This window comes from Myxine glutinosa, chromosome 4 (assembly GCF_964187855.1).
Source record: "Myxine glutinosa chromosome 4, kmMyxGlut1.1, whole genome shotgun sequence".
Lineage (NCBI taxonomy): Eukaryota > Metazoa > Chordata > Myxini > Myxiniformes > Myxinidae > Myxine > Myxine glutinosa.
In genome coordinates, this window is record NC_136264.1 from 53,425,470 (window position 1) to 53,449,729 (window position 24,260).

At 44.3% G+C, this 24,260-nt stretch overlaps 1 long non-coding RNA gene across 1 annotated transcript in view; it reads left to right on the top strand.

Annotated features, from left to right (window-relative positions):
- Positions 1-24,260, top strand: part of LOC144891713 (uncharacterized) — a 966,484-nt gene that overhangs the window by 292,013 nt on the left and 650,211 nt on the right. The gene's annotated exons all lie outside the window — the stretch shown is intronic.

Sequence of the window (24,260 nt, forward strand, 5' to 3'; positions counted from 1 at the left end):
GAAGAAGAAAAGTGCACATATGCAAAATACAGGCTCATGGAAGAGTGAGGATACAGAGGGGCACCAGGTCAATGCAACAAGCAAGGGAACGAGGAAAGAGGAGAGGAAGACACCAGCAGTAAGAAAGTTGGGCTACGTAGGGTAGGAGTAATGAGGACAAAGGATGGATGGGGAGTGAGGTGAAATGGTCGTGTCCTGTCAACTGGAAGCTCTGGAGAGAAGGGTTGGATTGTAAATTTAAATTGAGAAGAGTATGAGAAAGGAGGATGACAAGAGAGAAAAAGGAGGTTGCTGGAGTGCAAGAAGGTGGGGAGAGCAGTGAAAGAATGTTTTGAGAAAATGGTATTCCGCCATATTTGGTACCCAACACATAGATGGGCTCAGTTTTGTTTGCACTTTGCAATATCAGTGATTAATTGAGCGTTGTTGAAAATCTCCATTGGCCAGAAACGGCTTGAGACTCATCTTGATTACCTGGTAAGCGTACCCGACTCCAAGGTGATTCAAATATGACCTGCAAGTAATCCAGAGACATGAGGATGTGCTCGGAAGTCATTAATGGGATTATGCCACATACAACTACATCATCACATTCCTTTGGTGTCAGTTCATTCACAATAGTAATTGCAGCCGACTATGCCATATGTAGGTTTGGTGTACCGGTACGCAAGGGCGTGAAACAATAAAGGGAAGGTGTAAGTGTGTCTGCTGATAACTTCGGCCATTGAGCTTAAGTTTGCTCAAAGTTTAAAAACTTTAAAAAAAAATTGCTCAAAGGTTTTAAAACCTTTTTAAAAACTTGCTCAGTTTAAAAACTTTTTAAAAATCTGCTCAAAGTTTAAAAACTTTTTTAAAAAATTGCCCAAAGTTTAAAAACTTAAAATAATTTGCTCAAAATGTTTTAAAACTTTTTAAAAAACTTGCTCAAAGTTTTTAAACTTTAAAAAAATCTGCTCAAAGTTTAAAAACTTTTTAAAAAGTTTGCTCAAAGTTTAAAAACTTTGAAAATAATTTGCTCAAAGTTAAAAAAAAAATTTTTTTTAATTGCTCAAAGTTTTAAATCTTTTAAAATTGTGTGCTCAAAGTTTTAAAACTTTTAAAAAAACTTGCTCAAAGTTTTAAAACTTTAAAAAAAAATCTGCTCAAAGTTTTAAAACGTTAAAAAAATTGCTCAAAGTTTTAAAACTTTTTAAAAAGTTGCTCAAAGTATTATTTTCAGTTCAAATCACTATTACTTGAACCAATATGCAGCATGTACTCGGTTACAGAGTGTCGGTGCTTTTTCAGGATTCCTGCGATGGCTTGCCTACTCCTCGCAAGGAACACCATAGAATCTTAAACGTCCACCAACTATTGCTGGTAGACAGTACACCCAGTTTAACGTCCATCGGAGGGACGGCACACACATTGATGATTCACCCTACCTGTGAAGCACCAGGATGGTAGTTTATAGCTGAGTCGGGATTCGGACCCGGGCTCGACGGCTTAGAGGCGAGTGGGTGTACCTCTGGGACATACTGCAATCCTAAAACATTATAACCGAACAGTTAACGTCGTGATTATATTGCAACAATCCTTTAAACTCCTGGCAATCCCTTTTCCGTCATTGTTTATCTTCATCCACAACCCATTCCACAAGAAATCCTCGAGGCTATTGATAAACGGTAAAGCCAAAATTGAGAATTCCATTAGGAGATGAACTACACGTTGTGCGTGGAGACTTTAAAAAGCAAAATTCACTGTTTGAAAAATGGATTCCTGTGGGAAAATCGACCTCATATTTTTCCAATCCATCTCTCTGTGTCTGTTTCCTCTGCAGGACTTCAAATGAAACCCGCATGAGGCACAGACACGTGGTATTGCATGCCAATTGGAAAGGCAACACAGCATTTTAATGTTGTTGCTTGCACGCTGATGGTAAAAAAAACCGGTTCCATCTCGTACAAATGACGTAAGGCGGTGGTTATAAGCATTTTATTGAAAATACATCATGTGGAAAGGAAAGACTAGCTGGTTTGGAACTATAATGGTGAGCAGCGCAGTTTGTATATATTGCTTTACTGTCTGAATTTTTATTTGTGAAATTCAAGGAACTTGATGCAAGGATAACATATTATACACTCACGATAGCTGGAAGCCCGTGGTTAAAAAAAAAAAAAACTAGAAAAAAAGGACGTTTTTTATTCTTACCCTGAATGAAATTATTCTTCGTGTCCTCAACTCCTCTCCTCAGATCGTCACACTGTGCTCCCAGACGCCCATTCGCCCCCTCCCATATCTTCCAACCCCTCCCCAGATCGGCACACTATGCTCCCAGACCCTCAAAAGACTGTCACAATGTGCTCCCAGACCCCAATCCGCCCCCACACCCCTATTCGCCCCTCCCATACCTTCCCACCCCTCCCCCACCATTCATCCCCTCCCAGACCCTCAACCTCCTCCCCAGAACATCACCCCATGCCCCCAGACCCTCAATCGCCCATCCGCCCCCACCAAGACCTTGCCACCCCTCCCCCGCCATTCATCCCCTCCCAGAGACCCACAACTCCCCTCCGCGGACCATCACCCCGTGCTCCAAGATCCCCACTCCCCTCTGCCGCTTCCCTCCCTCACATTGTGGGCCCCTTAAATTCTCCCCCATTTTCTTCTCTCCATGTTGACCACTATGCAAATGGTTTAATTGGAAGAGTGTCCGCACGGATCGCACACCGCATCCGGTGCTGTGCTTACATCGAGCTCGAACCGCCATTTGTGTATTGCAAAGGAGTGTCAGTATGTCACAAAGCCGGCTCAGAAGTTCCCCTTTGCCTGGTTGGGCCTGCCTCGGTAACTTGCTTTATCCACATCATTAAAAGTAAATAATAATATATTTTTTCACAGAGCAGTCACAAGGTTCCCCAACTTACTCGGACAAAGACCTTATAATCATTAATGACGGGTTTTCTGGTGTGGTTCCTGTCGAGATTTTAAAGAGAAAATAGTCTGAAACCGCCGGCTGACTCTATCACTCCAAAAAATAACCTACGTATTGTTTTAGCAAAAACATGTTCACTGCTAATAATTATATAATACATCTATCATGGTGGTTATGTCGCTTGGATAGATTCCAAATGCACTTCATACTAGAGGCCTCCCTGAAAACTGAGGCCCATACTGTTACAAAGGCCCATGACACGATCGTTACAAAGTTTGGCATTCTTCATACAAGTGTTTCAGTGACGATTATGAAATCAGAGCCCCGAAATAAATCCAATCGAAAATCTGTGATATGGCTTGAAGATTGCTGTCCATCAACGCTCGCCACGCAACTTCACTGAGCTTGAACAGTTTTTTACAGAACTTTGTACAGGGGGTGTAGACTTTCTATAGGCACTTTATATATATGAGGTATTTCAAAAACAAGACCCAATCACGTCTCTCACCCGATAATTGGAGGAGATTACCAATCAGCTCTCACCTAATCAATTACCCCAGATGGCTAGGATTATTAATAAATTACCATGCTCTTCTCGTGAAGTAACCATTAAAGGTCAGACAAGATAATTCCTTTGCTGTATCAAACTCTAAACGCATTCGTCTACAGGTGCAAAACATTCACAAGTAGTACATACAGTCACGTGAAAAAGTAAGTACACCCCATGTAAAGTTTTGACTTTTTCAACATATTTCAACATACAGCTATTTGATCTTCATTTCAACAATATTGACAGATAAAGGTGATATAATATAACAAATATCATGAAACATTTACATTTTGTAGTCCATTGTGTAATTTAAATAAACATAAATGCAAATTTCACATGTGGAAAAAGTAAGTACACCCTTGGCTCTAATAGGTGGTATTGCCCCCTTTGGCAGAAGCAACCTCAAGTAGGCGTTTCTTATGACTGTCTACCAGTCTCTGACATCGACTGGGAGAAATTTTTGCCCACTCCTCCATGCAGAATTCTTTCAGTTGTGCGATGTTTGAGGGGTTTCTTGCATGCCCAGCTCGTTTCAAATCCCCCCACAACATCTCGATGGGATTTAGATCTGGGCTTTGACTTGGCCATTCCAGAACCCTCCATTTCTTTCTTTTCAGCCATTCCTTGGTGGATTTACTGGCATGTTTAGGGTCATTGTCATGTTGCAAGGTCCACCTTCGGTTGAGCTTCAACTTGCCGACTGATGGCCTCACATTATCCTCAAGCACCCTCTGGTACAATGAAGAATTCAAAGTGGATTCTATGATGGTGAGCTGCCCAGGCCCTGATGCAGCAAAGCTGCCCCAAACCATAATATTTCCACCACCATGCTTTACAGTTGGTATCAGGTTCTTGTGGTCAAATACTGTCTTTGGTTTTCGCCAAACATGTCTTCTGGTACTGTGGCCAAATAGTTCTACCTTTGACTCATCTGTCCAGAGCAGATTGTTCCAGAAGTGCTGGTCTTTGCCTCGGTGTTCATTTGCAAACTTTAGTCTTGCCCTGATGTTCTTTCTGGACAGCAAAGGTTTCCTCCTGGCACACCTCCCATGTAGATCAAATTTGTGCAGCCTCTTTCTAATGGTAGACTCGTGCACTTTGACATCAACAGTAGCAAGAGCTATCTGTAGGTCCTGTGATGACATTCTGGGGGTTCTTAGAGACTTCTTTCAGCATCTTGCGGTCTGCTCTCGGGCTGAACTTGCTGGGGCGGCCTGGCCTGAACAAGTTGGCAGTTCTTTGGAATCTTCTCCACTTGTAGATGATCTTCCGGACAGTCGAATGATTGATTTCAAATTGTTTGGAGATCTTTTTAAATCCTTTCCCAGACTCGTAGGCATCTATAACCTTCTTTCTGAAGGCCTCAGAGAGCTCTTTTGATCTAGGCATGGTGACGGTGCGCACTTCAACAACAAAGAGCAAACCAAACTAAATGTCTGAGGTTTTAATAAGACAGGTTCATCCAAGATCCTCTCTAACGATGTTCTAATCCTTTGTACCTGAGCTGGTGCACCTGATTCTAATTTTAGGTATTTGAAGTAGTGATAAATGTAGGGGTGTACTTACTTTTTCCACATGCGAAATTTGCATTTATGTTTATTTAAATTATACAATGGACTACAAAATGTAAATGTTTCATGATATTTGTTATATTATATCACCTTTATCTATCAATATTGTTGAAATGAAGATCAAATAGCTGTATGTTGAAATATGTTGATAAAGTCAAAACTTTACATGGGGTGTACTTACTTTTTCACGTGACTGTATATGTGCGCGTTTCTGTCCACTCTGTCGCTGATTACTCTTCAATAAGCGATGAGGAAACCGGTTGGGTGCCTAAGGAGGTGTGTAACATTGGGATTCTCATTTACGTACTACTTGTGAAACTTTTGCAGCTGCAGAGGAATGCAGTATAGTTTTAAACAGCAAAGGGGTTACATCGTGTAGCTTCTCATATACACGTATATGCATGTATTGTCATGTGGATGGCTCTGTGAAGAGAGAACGTCCATGGATGGAATCGAGCTTAACGAGGCGACAATCAAATAAATGGCGGATCATACGTGAGAAGGGGGGTTTGTGGGAAAATGCTGTGGCTTACCTTCACGGCCCCGACGATGTCTTCTCCCTGTGGAAATTAACTCACGAACGAACACGGAATTTATGGTACAAAAATAAATATTTATTACGGAACCCGAGAACAATGGAACGCGACGATAAAGACTAAACCCCCTATTGAGTGCTCTTACACACACACTTCGAATACACATGATGGGAGAATGAATCAAAGGAACTGTTGTTTGCGCGTCTGTGCTTATCTGTCTGGATGTGCAGCATCTGTCATCCAACACGGCTCCGGTTGGCACGAAGATAGGCCTCGATGTGCCTCCATTCGCGTGCTGCTAGGCCCCGAGTCAACCGCTCGGCCTGGTCTCGTCTGCTCCAGCAGCAAGCCTCGCTCGTACGTGGATGCCAGGGAGGAGTATCGATGGTGCTCCAACGTTGCTCCAACGTCCGTCGTCCAGCAGGTAATTCGCGGTTCGCAAAAGGGAGAAGGGTCCAAACGGAGTGAAAGGCAAGGGCAGAAGGAACGTCTGGGAAGGGCAGAAGCCAAAGCGAGAAGAGAAAATGCCAGCGAGTGATTCGTTTTTGTCACTCGTGGTGTGACGTCAGCGCTCTCCCTCTACCAACCAGTGCCTCGTTTACTTGTCGCCTTTCGTGCCTTTTTACATCACCGGCACTTGTCCTTCAATCAGCTCGTAGCTTGTTGGTAGTTCATTCGAGCCTTCCGCACTGATTGGCCGTGGTGTCATCGGTTGGTGGCCAATCAGTGTGTCGCTCCTTCACCTTCCTTACCCCCAATCACGGGGAAGCATTTTGTCCCTTCCCCAACCAATCACATGTCCTTCCCTGCTCTGCCAATCGGTGGTCTGCTCTTTGCTTGCCCCTCCAATGACCAATCACGAGTTCTCCCTGAATGTGGCTCTCAGCCTGCCTGGTCAATGTGTGTTTCTTTGTGGTGATGTAACTGGCTGCAGCTGCAGCTGTATCAGCGGTGCCCCAAACTGGCTTCCTGCCTGTTCTTCCTGTAAGTCCTGTGGTGGCGGGGGAATTATTAATGTGGCACACTAATGGATCTAGCTAATGTATGTGGTGTGTTGCCATAAGGGACACAGGTATGATCACTGAGGTTTCACATACAGGGGAATTATCTTAGTCCCTATTCTACCTATCACCGGATCATCCTCGTATGATCACAGGTACATACTTTTTTTTTTTTTTTTTTTTTTTGTATACAAGATCGAGGCTCGTGAAAGAGCTAACATTAATCACACAAAAAGACAAACCGACACACAAAACACAAAAAACAAGGGGAGCGGCAGACAAGATGGGGAGAGAGGGGGAAGGACACAAAAGAGAGGGGGAAGAGGGGGAAGGACACAAACACAACATTTGAGAGCAGGGACATCGGGAGGACTTGGGGGGAGGTGGGAGAGGATTAAAACATATGAACACTGCAAGGACTCTGGGGTGAATTACCGGGGGTAGAAAAGATCAAGGTTTTCGATGGGGGAAGATAAGAGATGGTGGTGAACAGCTGTTTTAAAGACCTTGATCCGACAAACCGGGCTAACAGGACTTATTACATCGAGATTGTTCTAACTCGACAGACGAAGCATGATACCTATTCAAATCTACCGAAATCTATATATTCCCCTACCCCAAAATTCATAATAGTATGTATGTATGTAATTATATATACTAGTACACCCGCTGATTACGGGAGTGGCAGGGAGGGTCATTCCTCTTTGGGGTATATAGATTACAGTCGATCTGTGGTCGGGTCTCAACAACATTGGGTGTGTTCATTTACCAAGTTTGTTGTGGAGAGATCGCCAAGTGGTTTAAGCATTTGAGCAGGCATCCATTCAAAACCGTTAAGGAACGGCTGGCTTGGCAAGCGCAAGCTAGCTGCTTGGTAAATGAACACAGCCCGGTCTTCCTCCCTATCCGTTTCGTATCAAACAGCAGGAGCGAGTTTCAAAAGTTCGCTACGGAAAATGCCACGGTAGAGGCAGAAAGGGCCATGTTATTAACCCAACATTTGTGGGTTATATATAGTACAGTAGATCTTCGCTCAGTTCTGTCAGTAAACCTTACTTCACGGATGTCAGGATTCCTCCACATTTCTTCATTTAGTGTTTTAAAGAGCATAAGCGACTCTTTAAAAAGCTAAGCATACATGTTTGTGGTTTATAATATTTTTACTTCCTGTAGAAGCCGTTGCTTCCACGGAAACGCCATTACAACTATAAGCTATTTATACACGTTATCACTGCAGGATAAACGCTTTGGGTAAGTGGGACATTATTCGTATTAATATTGTTTTGTCATAATACTAGTACCCGACTGCAAAGCCGCAATGAGCCGGCGAAGCCAAAGCCTCTTGCCACTATTTTACCCATCACTATGGCATCAGTAGGTTAGGTAGTTGGTAGTAGGTAAGTGTAGTAGGTACCGTACCTAGTTCAAAATGACACCATTTGCATTCTGGATGAGATTAAAATTTATAAAATTTCCTTCTTGATTAATTCGGTGAGTTCCGTCTCAACCTCGGATATTTCCGGCCATGAAAAACTATCCCCTACTGCCGCGAGATTTCTAAAAAATAATTCTTCATCAATTTTAGAATATTTGACGCCGTTTTCAGCCTCGGAAACGCGGTAATAAGCTTTTTTGAAATATTTTTTCAAATGCTCGAATCTCAGTGGTTCCGGTAATTGGTGACGATTTTCGTTGAAGATAACCAGGGCCCGTGTGGGCGTGGGGAACGAGGTTGGTCTTAAAGTATTTTAATTACAAATTAGAGGTGTATAAGATTGTGAATCAAACAAAGACGGGTGAAACAAACTCCTATTGAACTTTTTCGCAATTTTTTAATGCATACTTCCGCATCCGGAAGATGGCGGCCTCCATTGAGTGATTTGGTTTTTGAAATATTTTTTCAAATGCTCGAATCTCATTGGTTCCGGTGTTTGGTGACGATTTTCGTTGAAGATAACCAGGCCCGTGCGGGCCGAGGTTGGTCTTAAAGTATTTTAATTACAAATTAGAGGTGCATAAGATTGTGAATCAAAAAAGACGGGTGAAACAAACTCCTATTGAACTTTTTTCAATTTGTTATGCATACTTCCGCATCCGCAAGATGGCGGCCTCCATTGAGCGATTTGGTGCGTCAAAGCTTCGAAATTCTCAAGGGATCCAGCAAAATCTGGCTTTTCAACATAATACGTACGCGTTCATTCACAACACCGGCTTCGCCGGCTATTAACAATATGCGATTTATCATTAATTTTGTTATTAAAAGCGTCTTTGGAAAAACGCCACAATAAATCTTCTTATTTGGAAATACGCCATGATAAAGCTAATTTGACATTTATATACACCTCAACGTGCAACCCCATTGATGGCAATGGCGGGAAAACTCGCTAAAGGGGGGTAGGGGGGGGGGGGGAGAAACCCCCTTGGAGAGGGGGGCAAATGAATGTGCTATAACCTTCATTATGTAACTCTTGGTCATCCTGTCAAGTTTGGTTGAGATTGGATAAGTAAGGACGGATTGTATTGGCGTCAAAAATTAATCAGACAGCCGGACAGACACAAATGGCATAATTTAGTATGATATATATATACTAGCTGAGGTACCCGGCTTCGCCCGGGTTGAATAAGAATAAGACAAATATATGATGAAAAGAACATGTATATTTTAGAGCAATATCACAGTACATTTCCTACATGACGTTTTGTCAATTTTCAATTTCTCAAAACCTCTGGGTATACAACATTTCTGGTTTTCTTACTTGGTGCCAAGATATAAAGATTGCTTGGTTTTCCAACCCTCGAGCAGCCCACGTACAGCTGGCCATGGGCAAACACTTGTTCTGTGAAGTTCATGCCTACAACCTTCATTGATTGCCCCTGCGCCCTGTTGATGGACATAGCAAAACATAGCCTGATGGGGAACAGAATCCTCTTGAAGGAGAATGGAAGGTCAGGTGGAATAAGTGGTATCCTTGGAATGAATACTTTCTCTCCTCTGTATTGTCCTGAGAGGATGGTTGCCTCTAGGACATGCGGCATCATTTGCTGGATTGTTATTCGTGTTCCATTACACAGCTTTGGTGGATCAAGATTCCTTAGAAGCATGATTGGTGCTCCCACCTTGAGAATCAACCTGTGTGTTGGGAGTCCTTGAGGCTGAAGACTGTTGAGAAACTCAGTTGGGAAGTTTACTGCCTGATCTTCATCTGTCACTTTGTCAAGAGAATCATAATTTATTTCATGACCGGGAAGTTGGTGGAGGAGCAAATTGTTGATCTCTTGAACAGCATTGTTCTTGGGGGCCAAAATGGCTCTTTCGGCAAGCCATGATGAGTTCTGGAACTGAGTCTCCATATTGGGAAAGACTTTTTTGATCAAGTCATCTTTTGTTTCAACAAACTGTCCAAATGGTAGAATTATTTGTTCTGATGCATCTTGAGGGTATAGGCCATTGCCAACTTTCAAAAGCTGGCTTGAGAACGCCCCTGCAGTGTTGTCACCAAGAAGGTGGACTCTCATGTTGGTATTCAGGGTAAGTCTTTGCACATGTGGCCAGAGGAGATAAGAAGACTTGATACAGGCCTTGACTTGATCTGCTCTTGTGCCCCGTTGGATGACTGGGAGAGTCTGACGAAAGTCTCCAGCCAGAACAGTTGTCACACCACCCATGATTTTCTTGTTGTTGCGAATATCTTGGAGTGTTCTGTTCACTGCTTCGAATGCCTGCTTGTGGTTCATAGTAGCCTCATCCCAGATGATGATTTTGCACTGTTGAAGGATCTTGGCGTTTGCTGAATTCTTGCTAATGTTGCAGGTTGGGGTGTCTTGCTTGGTCAAATCCAAAGGCAGTTTGAAAGTTGAGTGTGCTGTCCTTCCTCCTTCAAGAAGTGTAGCTGCAATTCCACTTGAGGCCACAGCCAGAGCAATTTCCGAATTTTGACGAACCTTGGCCAGGATGATATTAATGAGGAATGTTTTTCCTGTCCCGCCAGGAGCATCGAGGAAGAATATCTTGCCAGCATCATCATCAACACTCTTCAGGATAGAAGTAAAGGCTTGCTGTTGGTCCTCAACCATTCTTGGGACATTCTGCTCTACAAATGTGGTCAGCTCTTCCATGTTGTAGTTTGTTTCCCTCAGAAGCCCCTGAGCCATTCCCTCAATGCTGTTTTCTGGTTGGGGCATTCCACAATTTGCCATAGTGGTTCCATAGGCAATCAGGTGCTTCTCTAGCTCAATCAGGGCTTGATTGTAGATTGCACAGTTGAAATCAATATCCACACCAGGGTTCTGACGTCTGGCCAAGTGAAGAAAGTCTTCAGACATATTTCCTTTGTGGTCCTCCCAGAGCTTCTCTGGATCCTGAATGTCAAATGCTGCCAATATGATGGAAAACAGCTGCCGTAGTTGTTTTGGTGCCTGTGAGACTGCTACCTCATCCATGGCTTTTTTCCAATGCTCATCTTCTTCCAATAGACCATGGAGTCGGCAGGCATCGCGGAAGGTGGCACAATCTTGACCATTAACCCGTCGCAAATCTTTAAAGGATGTTGGACCTCTGACAGTGTGCAGGAGAAGGCGCAGAAAGAAACAGTCTCTGTTCTTTGGATGAACTGTGTAGACTCTGCCAATTGTGCTGCTGGCATAAACTCCAGGATAATTGTCTACTGGAATGTCCTTCTTCCTGCGATTCCACGTTTTGTTCTCCCATGTGTAGCCTACAACCTTCATTGATTGCCCCTGCGCCAGAAATATGTCTTGAAATATTCCTGAAATAAGTTGTTGACCTTTTGGCCTATGTTAACCTCAAAAATAATTGGTGGTTTAATTCAGTGATCTGATATGCAAATCCTCTTCAAATTTCAAGTCAATTAGATGAAAATTGACGATTTTAGAAATTTGGCCCATATTGATATTTTCACCTTTAGACCTCAAAAATAATTGGTGGTTGAATTAGGTGACCCGATATGCAAATCCTATCCAAATTTCAAGTCAATTGGATGAAAATGTAGGATTTTAAAAACTTCACCTTAAGTTGTTGACCTTTGGCCTATGTTTACTTTTTGGCCGATGCTGATCTCAAAAAGAATTGGTGGTTCAATTTCAGTGACCTGATATGCAAATCCTCTTCACATTTCAAGTCAATCAGATGAAAGTTGAGGATTTTAGAAATTTGAAATTGTTGTTGACTTTTGGCCTATGTTGCTCTTTTGGCCTATGGTGATCTCAAAAATAGTTGTTGGTTGAATTCAGTTTGCTGATATGTAAATCCCATTCAAATTTCAAGTGAATCGGATGAAAATTGAGGATTTTAGAAACTTAAAAAAAAAGAGTGGTTGACCTTTGGCCTACGTTGACCTTTTGGCCAACGCCGATCTCAAAAATAGTTGGTGGTTTAATTCAGTAAGCCGATATGTAAATCCTATTCAAAGTTCAAGTCAATAGGATGAAAATTAAGGATTTTAGAATTGAGGCTGACGACTGTTGAGAAACTCAGTTGGGAGGTTTACTGCCTGATCTGCATGTCACTTTGTCAAGAGAATCATAATTTCTTTCATGACCGGGCAGCGAACGTCATTATGTGCGACATTACGTCACTCCTACGGACGTGAAAACATTTGTTTTCCTTAAAAATATATTTAAAATAAATAAAATAGTACATAAATTAGCAATAAAAGAGGCTAAAAAATACAATAAAAAGCACATTAAAAATATATAAATATGTACGTACAGTATACTGTACGTACGCGCACTGCTGATTCTCATTCAAAACAGGCGACGTACAGTATTCCTTTACTGTGTCTGTGTTAGCCATGGGTCCGAAGAAGGATAATGCTAGTGTTTCCAAGCGTAATGTGGTTACGATGGACGATAAGGTAAATCTGATTAAAAGGTATGGAAAAGGTGGAAAAGTGTCGGTGATAGCGCATAGACCTTATCGCGAATCGGAACCGCAATGCATCATGGGATCGGAAAGGGGCAATAGCGCCGCCACAAACAACACCACGGAATTGCAGCTGGCGCGGTTTTTTAAACCATTGATATTAAAATAAAAAGTCGCCTATAACCAGCGGGATTTTATGCTGATTCCGAATCTGTCTAAAACCTTTCTCCGATGTGTAGTTCTTGAGTTATAAGCGGACATCAAGACAGACAGACAGACACTCCTCCTTTATATATAGAGATATATATATATATATATATATATATATATATATATATATATATATATATATATATATATATATATATATACAGTGAAACCTTGACTTACGAGTTTAATTCGTTCTGTGACCGAGCTCGTAACTCAATTTGCTCGTTTCTCAAATTAAATTTCCCCATTAAAATGCATTGAAATGCTATTAATCCGTTCCAGCCCGCCAAAAACCACACCAATTTTTTTTTAAATATACAGTATATATAAAAATATCTCGCGCTTTATATTTCACCTGTATGCAGCATACAAGTTGGCAGGATGGCCTGGACTGGAGGTACGCACACTTGACTCTAAACTGTCCAGCCTGGGTTTGAATCCCAACCCAGCTATAACCTGTCATGGGTGAATCACAGGCAGGGTGATTCATCAATATGTGTACAGCTCAACTGGGCGCCCCGTTTGCGTCCCATTAGTTGTTGGATGTTGAGGATCTCACCGTGTCTTCCACAAAGAGAAGGCGAGCTATCGCCGGCACTCTGAACAAGTTGTGGCCTGGCATGCTCTTCTCCTCTGCCGTTATATACGTCCTCCTCGGCATCTTTTTCCAGAAGAGCCCTGTCTCGTCACAGTTGAAGATTTGCTGGGGGATGTATCGTTCGGCTTCTATCAGTTCGGCAAAAGTTATAATAAAATGTCTCGGGCCTTCTCACACATGATGCTCTCGGTCACGGTATCTCCTGCGAGCTGCTTCTCCGTCAACCACACAAACAACAACTTCTCCATCTCTTCATGGATAGAGGTCCGGAGCTTTGAAATAATCCTAACGCCCTTGGCTGGCGTTATAGCCTTTATCGACTCCTTCTGCTTCAAAATCGTACATATCGTAGAAGTACTACGATCGTACTGCCTCGCCAAGTCGACAACACGCACACCTCGCTCATGTTTTTCGACGATTGCGTGTTTTATATCCAAGCACATCATCCTCTTCTTCTTCTCAGTACTGCCCTTGGCACTCAATTTCTTAGGACCCATGGTTAAAACTAAGAAATTTTCCAAAATAACCAAAATGCGAAAACAAAGCAGCAGCTATATACGGCAGAGATGCTTGCACGGCAAGATAACCACGTGACCTGAACCCACCTGGTGGCGGGTGGCGTAAGCTCCAAAATAACCAACATGCGAAAACAAAGCAGCAGTGATATACGGCAGAAATGCTTGCACGGCAAGATAACCACGTGACCGGAACCCACCTGGTGGCGGGTGGCGTAAGCTCCAAAATATCCAAAATGCGAAAACAAAACAGCAGCGATATATGGCAGAGATGCTTGCACGGCAAGATAACCACGTGACCGGAACCCACCTGGTGGCGGGTGGCGTCAGCTCCAAAATAACCAAAATGCGAAAACAAAACAGCAGCGATATACGGCAGAGATGCTTGCACGACAAGATAACCACGTGACCGGAACCCACCTGGTGGCGGGTGGCGTAAGCTCGTAACTCAGATCTCGGCTCGCATCTCAAAGCAATAAACCGCCCGAGCGACGGCTCGTATCTCGGAAAACTCGTAAGTTGGTGCACTCGTAAGTCAAGGTTTCACTGTATATATATATATATATATATATATATATATATATATATATATATATATATATATATATATATATATATATATATATATATATATATTGTTATGTCGGGAGGGTAGAGCAATATGTAGAGCCAGGTAGATAAGTATAGGTAGCTATTCGACTGTCGCTATAGGGAATCTACCCGTAATAAGTTCTGTGTGTGTAGTCTGCTTTGTCGGGTTAAGATGTCTGCTTGTGAACATACCAGGATGTTCAAGTGTTAGATAGTGTAGGGATTAAGAATAAACCCCTGTGTGTCACACCTGGTAATCAAACCCTTGTCCCTTATGGCAATGCATACCAATATAAACACTTAGACAGGCCCTGTAGTGCACACATTAATTCAATTCCCTTCCCTGACAAGGACTTCGGAAGAAAACAGGCAAGAGGCCAGTTTGGGGCACCGCCGCATAGGCCGCAGCCAGCTACACCTCAGGCAGGCCTAGCACCATAGAGTGACACGAGCTATCACCACGCTACAGGGAACGAGTGATTGGTTGGTGTGGAAGTCGCGAACCTCAGCCAATCAGCGCCGGAGGCACGAGGACGCAACTGAAGAGGAGGGGATTCATTGGAGGAAAGATGCTGGAACGTTCGGGGAACGACGAGAAGCTTCGGTCTGACGTCACCAGGCGAAGTGATATAAGGGGGCGCTGCACCGATTAGAGAGCTTTTTCTCAGAGACGACATTGAAGACGATATCTCAGAGAGACGATATCAGAGACGATATCTCTCTTCACCCAGTTCGTGCTTGACTTGGATCCTTCTCTTCCCTCGTGGCTTGGATCATGCTTCGCGCTGCGCTTGCCTTGGATTCATGTTGGCTCTGTTCCTCTCCTCAACACTGTTCTCTCCTCCTGCAATCTCTCCATGCCAGTCCCTTTGTGCCTCGTGTTAGAGACCGACAGTTATGTGCTCCTCCCCGACCCCTGGTCGCGGTGTACCTCCGAGCCCCGAGAGGAGTCACGGCAGAAAAGTGTGTTATTCTGTGTCAAAAATCAATGGTGAAACCACAACAATTGTTACTAACAAACAAATATTGTATTAAAAATCACACAAGAATAACAGTACAACAATGATAGCAATCAAAAGTACAATCAACATATATCTTATGATGGTACCATCAGCTAATATCAGGTAACTCACTGTGCTCCACGTGAGTGAAAAAAGAACATTCCCCAATGTCACTATATTCCCGTCTTCAAGCTCAAGTTGATCCCCTCCAGCGATCGTCAGAAAGATGTCGAATCCAAACCCGAATTCCGTTCAGATGGCAGGCCCAGTCACGCTGCCACAACTGCACAAAGGCGTATGTGGCCAAAGCGGCAGAAAAGGGTCACACGGCCAACAGCTGCGAAAAGGCGCACTCAAGGCGGCTGGGAAATTCACCCCCTCGGGTATGAATGTTTTACCGCTCCAAATCGGCGAACCTCAGGTTTGTCTTCAAAATTCGGGTTGCACACACACATCCCAGATAGACGTCTGAATGGTGAAAACGGCAGACGCGAAGCAACGACCTTTCGCGATGAGCAAAGCGTGCGAGTCAAAATTGCCGATGGCTCGTACTTGAGACGTAATGACACAACGATGATTCCTCGGAATCCAACGCCAAACCTGACACGCAGGTTGATCAGTCACCGCGATAATAACCCTATCGCAGGAATCTTTTTCCAGGAAACCCAAATTTCACTCGTGACTCTTGCTCGACAACGTTCCCTCAGCATGAAGAAATGACTCGCTTCTTCTCCGACTTCACTCACTCCGCCTCCTTTCTCGTCTTCTTCCAGTTTGTCGTCCCGTTCCCGATCCGGTTTCCTGTTTCTTTTAACATTAACTTTTAACTTTTGAAACTAGAAATATCAATTCCCTTTAAATGACAACAATAATAATACATGGAATCGGAAATTTTTACAGTGGATGCATACCACCACAACAGAAGTGACGAATCCGTAACACTCCCCCCCCCCTCAAGAAAGAAAGTTTGAACATAGTGAAAACTTTCTTTGCAGCCAAAATTCTCCCAACAAACAAAAGTAAACTCACACCCAAATCATCAATTCCTGTGAGCAACGACAATCAATATTTCCCAAAAATAAAGCAACAAAACTTCAAACAACCTACAGAGATCTCCAAAGTTAGTTCACTCTGGACAAAGCATCCGCCACGACATTGTCCCTGCCCTTTACATGCTCAATCTCCAAGTTGAACTCCTGCAAAGCATAACTCCATCTCATCAACCTCTGATTTTTATTTTTTATATTTTTTTGAATGAAGGTTAAGGGGTTGTGACCAAAAATCCAAAGTCAAGCAAATCTATGGCACTTTTTTAGGGAGGCCGAGCTGAGAGCCAGGTTTCATGGTGGTTGAGTGGTGAGGCCTGGAAGTATTCACGACATGGACGCCTTTAGGAACGTGGAGTTTACGGTTAATCCGTATAGGAATCTTGGCTCGGCTGCTCCGCAGCATTCAGTGCTTCAAACTCTTCCTAACTTTCATAATAATCACGGTTGTGGCGCTAGTCGCTGTAGTCTCGGGAATAGCGGTCTCCTTCTCGGCCACTACCCTGACAATCATCCCTGCGGGAGCTGCCGTAACTCTGGGAGCCTCCATAGTAATCTCGACTGTGGCCACCACCAAAACTACTACTCCCACCCCGGGAGCCATAGCCACCCCTGAAACTACCTCCACGTTTTCTTCCTCCGTAGCCCCTTCGACGCCCATGGCCTGCCCTCCCTACTGTTATGGTCCGACAATCCAAATCCTTGCCATTCAAATACTTTTCTGCATCTTTGGCGTCCTTTGTGGTTTTCAAACGTCACAAAGCCAAACCCTCTTGACTTTTGCGTCTCCCTATCTTTTATCAGCTGCACTTACAAGAGTGGTCCATATTGGCCGAAGACAGAGTCCAGAATAACTTCCCTTGTTTTGAAGTTCAGTCCACCTACAAAGAGCTTGCCAACATTGCCTCCGTCCCTGTCCCTGACTTGTGTGTGCTGACTCTTAGTTTTTGGGTACATGACATGACGTGTCGGTGCAAAGTGTGACGTCAGTACCTTCCTCTTCTCTTCAGAGCGCTTCCTACCCATAGCACGAGTCGCGGCACAGGAGGGACAGTTACCCGGAATCTTCTGCTCTAACTGTGCAGTGTTATTTTCCATGCTAGGCTTTTCAACAAACATCGGGTTACCAGAGACTTGACCACCGGCCAAATCATTCCCGATAACAAAAGATATTCCTTCTACAGGAAGAGTGGCTTGTAAACCTACGGTGACCGGTCCTGACACCAAATCAGACGGCAAATGGATGACATGAAGTGGGGCTCTAACATAGCCACCAACCCCCTGTAAACGAACTCTAACACCAGTTGCCGTCTTCTCTGACAATGGCAAAATGCCTTCAAGTATCAAAGATTGATGTGCTCCTGTGTCCCTCAATACCCTAACAGGTCTCTGGTTAGTCACCTCTTCATCCAGTGACACACACCCCTCTGAAATAAAAGGTTTGTAACCCTCTTGAACAAGGTTGTTCTGTGATGCCGTAACTTTGGCATGGGAACCTTCACAAGGCACTGTCCTCCAAGGACGATTTCTCACATTTGCCAATGCATTCAGAGTTGTACTAGTCTGACTCCGCTCCTGATTTTTCCTTTCCAGGGCATAACATTGGGACATCAAGTGTCCAGGTTTCTTGCAAAAAGCGCAAGTAGGCCCAGAGGAGAAACTCGTGGTCTGCCTCGAGCCCCCCGGAAGATAAGTCTGTTTTGGAACTGTAGACTTCTGATCCCTAAGCGTCGCGGTCTCAGATCTGTCCTCATAGTCCTCTCGAGGCCGCCCCCATGAATCTTCGTTCTCCGCACCAGATGTACCATAATTCCCCTGGCGAACTCTAGGCGGGAAGTTCGGTTTGTGGAACCCCATCCTGTGTGTCAAGGCATAGTCATCTGCCATGGTTGCTGCCTCATACAACTCTGGTACCTTCTTTTCCTCCAGATGTACTTTAATGTCCTCGTGGACACACTGTTTGAATGCCTCCACCAAGATTAATTGTCACAACAGTTCGAAGTCTTTCCCAATCCCCTTCGAATCACACCACCGATCAAACATGGTTTCCTTCATTCTGGCAAACTCCACATGGGTCTCACTCTCCCTCTTCCTGGCATTCCGGAATTTTTGCCGGTACGCTTCAGGGATCAATTCATAGGCTTTGAGAATGGCTTTCTTAATTTTTTTTAAATTTTTTTTTTTTTTTTTTTTTTTGTATACAAGATCGAGGCTCGTGAAAGAGCGAACATTAATCACACAGAAAGACAAACAGACACATAAAACAAATAAACATCGGGAGCGGTAGACAAGATGGGGAGAGAGGGGGAAGGACACAAACACAACATTTGAGAGCAGGGACCGAGAGACATGGAGACATCGAGAGATCTGTGGGAGGGAGAGGGCTTTGGGGGGGGAGGCATGTGAAGGGGGGGAGGCATGTGAAGGGGGGGGGGGTGGGAGAGGTATAAACATATGGACACTGCCAGGATTTCCAGGAAAGAAGTTGGAATTTCAAACAAGGTGGATCTGGGGTGAATTAGTGGGGGTAGAAAAGATCAAGGTTATGGATGGGGGAAGATAAGAGATGGTGGTGAACAGCTGTTTTAAAGACCTGGAGGGAGGAGAGGGATTGAAGGGAGTGTGGGAGTTTGTTCCACAGGCGGGAGAAAAGAGGAATGAAAGAGTGAAGGTGAGCAGAGAGCCGAGATTTCGGCAGTTTAACCATCAGAGGGTTGCTGGCAGATCTTGTGCGACCTGTAGGAATATTTGGGGGACAGAGCACAGAGAGAGCTGGGGGAGCAAGGCCGGAGAGGAGTCGGTAGAAGACAGAAAGGCCACCTACCTGCCTGCGGTGAGTGAGTGAAAGGCCCTCAGAGATAGCTTCATCGCGGGAGATTCCAATGATTTTGAAAGCTTTGGATTCAACAGCGTGAAGCCGAGCCAGGTGTGAGGCAGGAGCACCAGCCCATAGGGGAGAACAGTATTCCATTGAGCTGCGGATGAAAGCCTTGTATGTGGTGAGGAGCTCAGCTGTGCCGAGGAAGGACTTCGCACGACGGAGGATGCCCAGTCGGCGACTGGCTTTGGAGGCCAGCTTGGAAATGTGGTTTTCCCAAGAAAGATCATGGCAGATGGTGAGACCCAAAAGCTTGAGTGACAGAACTTCTTGGAGAGGATTGTTGAGAAAGTAGATGGGAGGGTTGTCCAGTCGATCTTTTCGGAGAGACATAGTAAGAGAGTGAGATTTGTCAGGATTGAAAGACATGTTCCACTTGTTTGACCAGTCTGTGATTTTGTCCAGGTCTTCAGAGAGTGAGGAGGCTGCAGACTGCCGATCTGAGGGAAGAGGAATGGAGTGGCAGAGAGTGGAGTCATCAGCAAAGAGATACAGAGGATTTTCCAGAGAGTCGGAGAGATCATTGATAAAGACCAGAAAAAGCACAGGGCCCAGCACACTTCCTTGGGGAACTCCAGCCTGAACAGGAAGGGGAGATGAGAGAAATCCATTCAGGGCCACACGTTGACTACGACCAGAGAGGAAGTCCGCAAGCCATGCATGGAGATTTCCATGGATACCATAGGAGGAGAGTTTGGTGAGCAGAGCTGGGTGCCAGACCGTATCAAAGGCCCGTGATATGTCAAGGGAGACCGCGATAACAACCCTATCACAGGAAACCCTTTCCAGGAAAACCAAAGTTCACTCATGACTCTTGCTCGACAACGTTCGCTCAGCACGAAGAAACGACTCGCTTCTTCTCCGACTTCACTCGCTCCGCCTCCTTTCTCCTCCTCTTCTTCCGGTTTGTCGTCCGGTTCCCGATCCGGTTTCCTGTTTCTTTTAACATTAACTTTTAACTTTTGAAACTAGAAATATCTATTCCCTTTAAATGACAACAATAATAATACATGGAATCGGAAATTTTTACAGTGGATGCAAAACACCACAACGGAAGTGACGAATCCGTAACACCGACCTTGTGTGGAGCTCGCTAGCCTGCATTGGACGCTTGGTGCTTTTGGTGCGTTGGACGCGTGGTGCTTTTGGATTGGTGCTCGGAGGCAGACGGAGGGAGCTGCGTGGGACGACGACGGACAAGACTACAGACGAGATAAGGCCGCACCCACAGAACATTTTGCATTACACGACGAGACAATTCTTTTCGTAACTCATTCCTGTGTCTCGTTTCTGAAGTGAGGTGTGTGGGATCCCAACTTAGGACTTTTATTTAGGATCGCGTTTTCCTGTCCCTACCTTTAATTGCAATAAACCCTTGTATTATTTTCCATTCCCTGCAAATCTTGTGCCGTTTGAGTTCGTTCGCCTTCCACAGGTACGCACTTTTACCACAGCTTCCACTTCCCTTCTTCCTCCCGAGTTTTATAGCCGAATCTGTGTTTGGTCGTTGCATCAAGTAAATCCGTTCTGGTCCATCTGGTGTTAACCAGAAGGGTCCGCGTGACAATATATACTAGCTTGGCTCGGATCGCTGTGCTCGCCTCACCACGCGTCGTTGCAGAGGAATGGGGCTTGTTTTAACTGAGGATAATGACTGTACCTGAGTTTCTGTGTTGTTATGATTTACACCAATCATAATACAAACAATTATTTTGCACAAATTTATTTGTAGTGTTTATGATATCACATTATTTTAAGCAATTTAGGTTGAAGATTTAGGTTGAAAATAAAAATAAATCTTCAATGAAGAACCGCTCAGCACATACATACGGGAGGTGTAGGTGCAGACTGGAAGTTTGGGATGTTACACCTCACCACCACATAATTAAAAACAACTCACCACCATGTAACATAAACCACCTCACCACCATGTAATTAAAAACACCTCACCATCACGTAATTAAAAACACCTCACCACCACGTAATTAAAAACAGCTCACCACCACATAATTCAAAGCACCTCACCACCACGTAATTAAAAACACCTCACCACCACGTAATTCAAAGCACCTCACCACCACATAATTAAAAACACCTCACCACCACGTAATTAAAAACACCTCACCACCACGTAATTAAAAACACCTCACCACCACATAATTAAAAACACCTCACCACCACAAAATTAAAAACACCTCACCATCACGTAATTCAAAACACCTCACCACCACAAAATTAAAAACACCTAACAACCACATAATTAAAAACACTTCACCACCACATAAATAAAAAAACACATCACCACCACATAATTCACAACACTTCACCACCACATAATTCAAAACACCTCACCACCACGTAATTAAAAACACCTCACCACCACGTAATTCAAAACACCTCACCACCACGTAATTAAAAACACCTCACCACCACGTAATTCAAAACACCTCACCACCACATAATTCAAAACACCTCATCACCATATAATTCAAAACACCTCACCACCATGTAATTAAAAATACCTCACCACCACGTAATTAAAAACACCTCACCACCACGTAATTCAAAGCACCTCACCACCACATAATTAAAAACACCTCACCACCACATAATTAAAAACACCTAACCACCACGTAATTAAAAACACCTCACCACCACAAAATTAAAAACACCTCACCACCACATAATTAAAAACACATCACCACCACGTAATTCAAAACACCTCACCACCACGTAATTAAAAACACCTCACCACCACGTAATTCAAAACACCTCACCACCACATAATTCAAAACACCTCATCACCATATAATTCAAAACACGTCACCACCATGTAATTCAAAACACCTCAGCACCATGTAATTCAAAACACCTCACCACCACATAATTCAAAACATTTCACCTCCACGAATTTCTAAACACCTCACCACCACATAATTCAAAACACCTCACGACCACATAATTCAAAACACCTCAGCTTTTTTGTATACTGAATCGAGGCTCGTGAAAGAGCTAACATTTATTTCACAAACAAATCAACCAGACCAACAAAACATACAAAAAGAGGGAGCGGAAGACAAGATGGGGAGAGGAGGGGAAGCACACAAACACAATACCTGAGAGCAGTGAGAAGCGCGGGAGGGAGAGGGCCTGGTGAGAGGCAGCGTGGGAAGGGGGGGGGGGGGGGAGAGGTATAAAACACAAGGAGACCAAGGACTTCCAGGACAGAAGTTGGTATTTCAAAAAAGTGTAGGATTTGGGGTGAAATTAGCAGGGGTAGAAAAGATCAAGGTTTTGGATGGGGGAAGATAAGAGATGGTGGTGAACAGCTGTTTTAAAGACCTGGAGGGTGGAGTGGGATTGAAGAGAGTGAGGGAGTTTGTTCCAGAGATGGGAGAAAAGAGGAATGAAGAAGTGAAGGTGAGCAGAAAGTCTTGATTTTGGCAGTTTAACCATAAGAGGGTTGCAGGCAGATCTTGTGCGACCTGTAGTAATATTTGGGGGACAGAGCCCAGAGAGAGCTGGGGGGGGGGGGGGGCAAGGCCAGAGAGGAGTCGGTAGAAGATGGAAAGACCACCAACCTGCCTGTGGTGAGTGAGTGAAAGGCCCTTGGAGTTAGCTCAATCGTGGGAGATTCCAATGATTCTGAATACTTTGGTTTCAACAGCGTGAAGACGAGCTAGGTGTGAGGCAGGAGCACCAGCCCAGAGGGGAGAGCAGTATTCCATTGAGCTGTGGATGAAAGCCTTGTATGTGGTGAGGAGCTCAGTTGTGCCAAGGAACGACTTCGCATGATGGAGGATGCCCAGTCAGCGACTGGCTTTGGAGGCCAGATTTGAAATGTGGTTTTCCCAGGAAAGATCATGGCCGATAGTGAGACCCAAAAGCTTGATTGACAGAAGTTCTTGGAGAGGATTATTCAGAAAGTGGATGGGAGGGTTGTCCAGTCAGTCTTTTCGGAGAGACATCGTAAGCGTGTGAGATTTGTCAGGATTGAAAGACATGTTCCACTTGTTTGCCCAGTCTGTGATTTTGACCAGGCCTGCAGAGAGTGAGGAGGCTGCAGACTGCTGATCTGAGGGATGAGGAATGGAGCGACAGAGAGTAGAGTCGTCAGCAAAGTAATAGAGAGGATTTTCAAGAGAGTCAGGGAGATCATTGATGAAGACCAGAAAAAGCACAGGGCCCAGGACACTGCCTTGGGGAACTCCAGCCTGAACGGGAAGAGGAGATGTGAGAAACCCATTCAGGGCCACACGTTGACTACGACTAGAGAGGAAGTCCGCCAGCCATGCGTGGAAATTTCCATGGATACCAAAGGAGGAGAGTTTGGTGAGCAGAGCGGGGTGCCAGACCGTATCGAAGGCACGTGATATGTCAAGGGAGACAGCTCTAATTGACCTCCAATTGAATTGGCATTGAGGACCTCCATCCATTGTTGAGAAAGCAGAAGCAGCATGTCCAGAGTAGAGTGACCAGGTCTGAAACCAAATTGATGGTCAGAGATCAAGCCATTGGAGAAGAGGAAAGATTTCATATCTGAAGCAATGATGGATTCCATGACTTTGCTGATAATTGGGAGAAGGCTGATTGGTCTGTAGTTGCTAGGATGTGTTTTTGCACCTTTTTTGTGCAAAGCGGTGATGTTGGCTGATTTCCAAGCAGATGGCAGATGATCTTGAGCAAAAGAGAGGGTGAAGAGAACAGAGAGAGGGAGTGAAAGAGCAGAAGAACATGATTTTAGGACCCGTGGGCTGATGCCGTCAGGACCAGTTGCAGAATCAGAGTCGAGGGGTGACAGAAACTTTTCCACCTTGTCAGCAGGAAAGGACACAGAGTCCAGGAGCAGCTGGGTACGACTGGGTACGGTGGGTACAGAGAGGGATGGGTTTGGGACACAAGATTTAGAGGCAAACACAGAGTTCAGGCATTCAGCTTTTTCACGTGCGGAGTCAGCCGTGTAGCCGT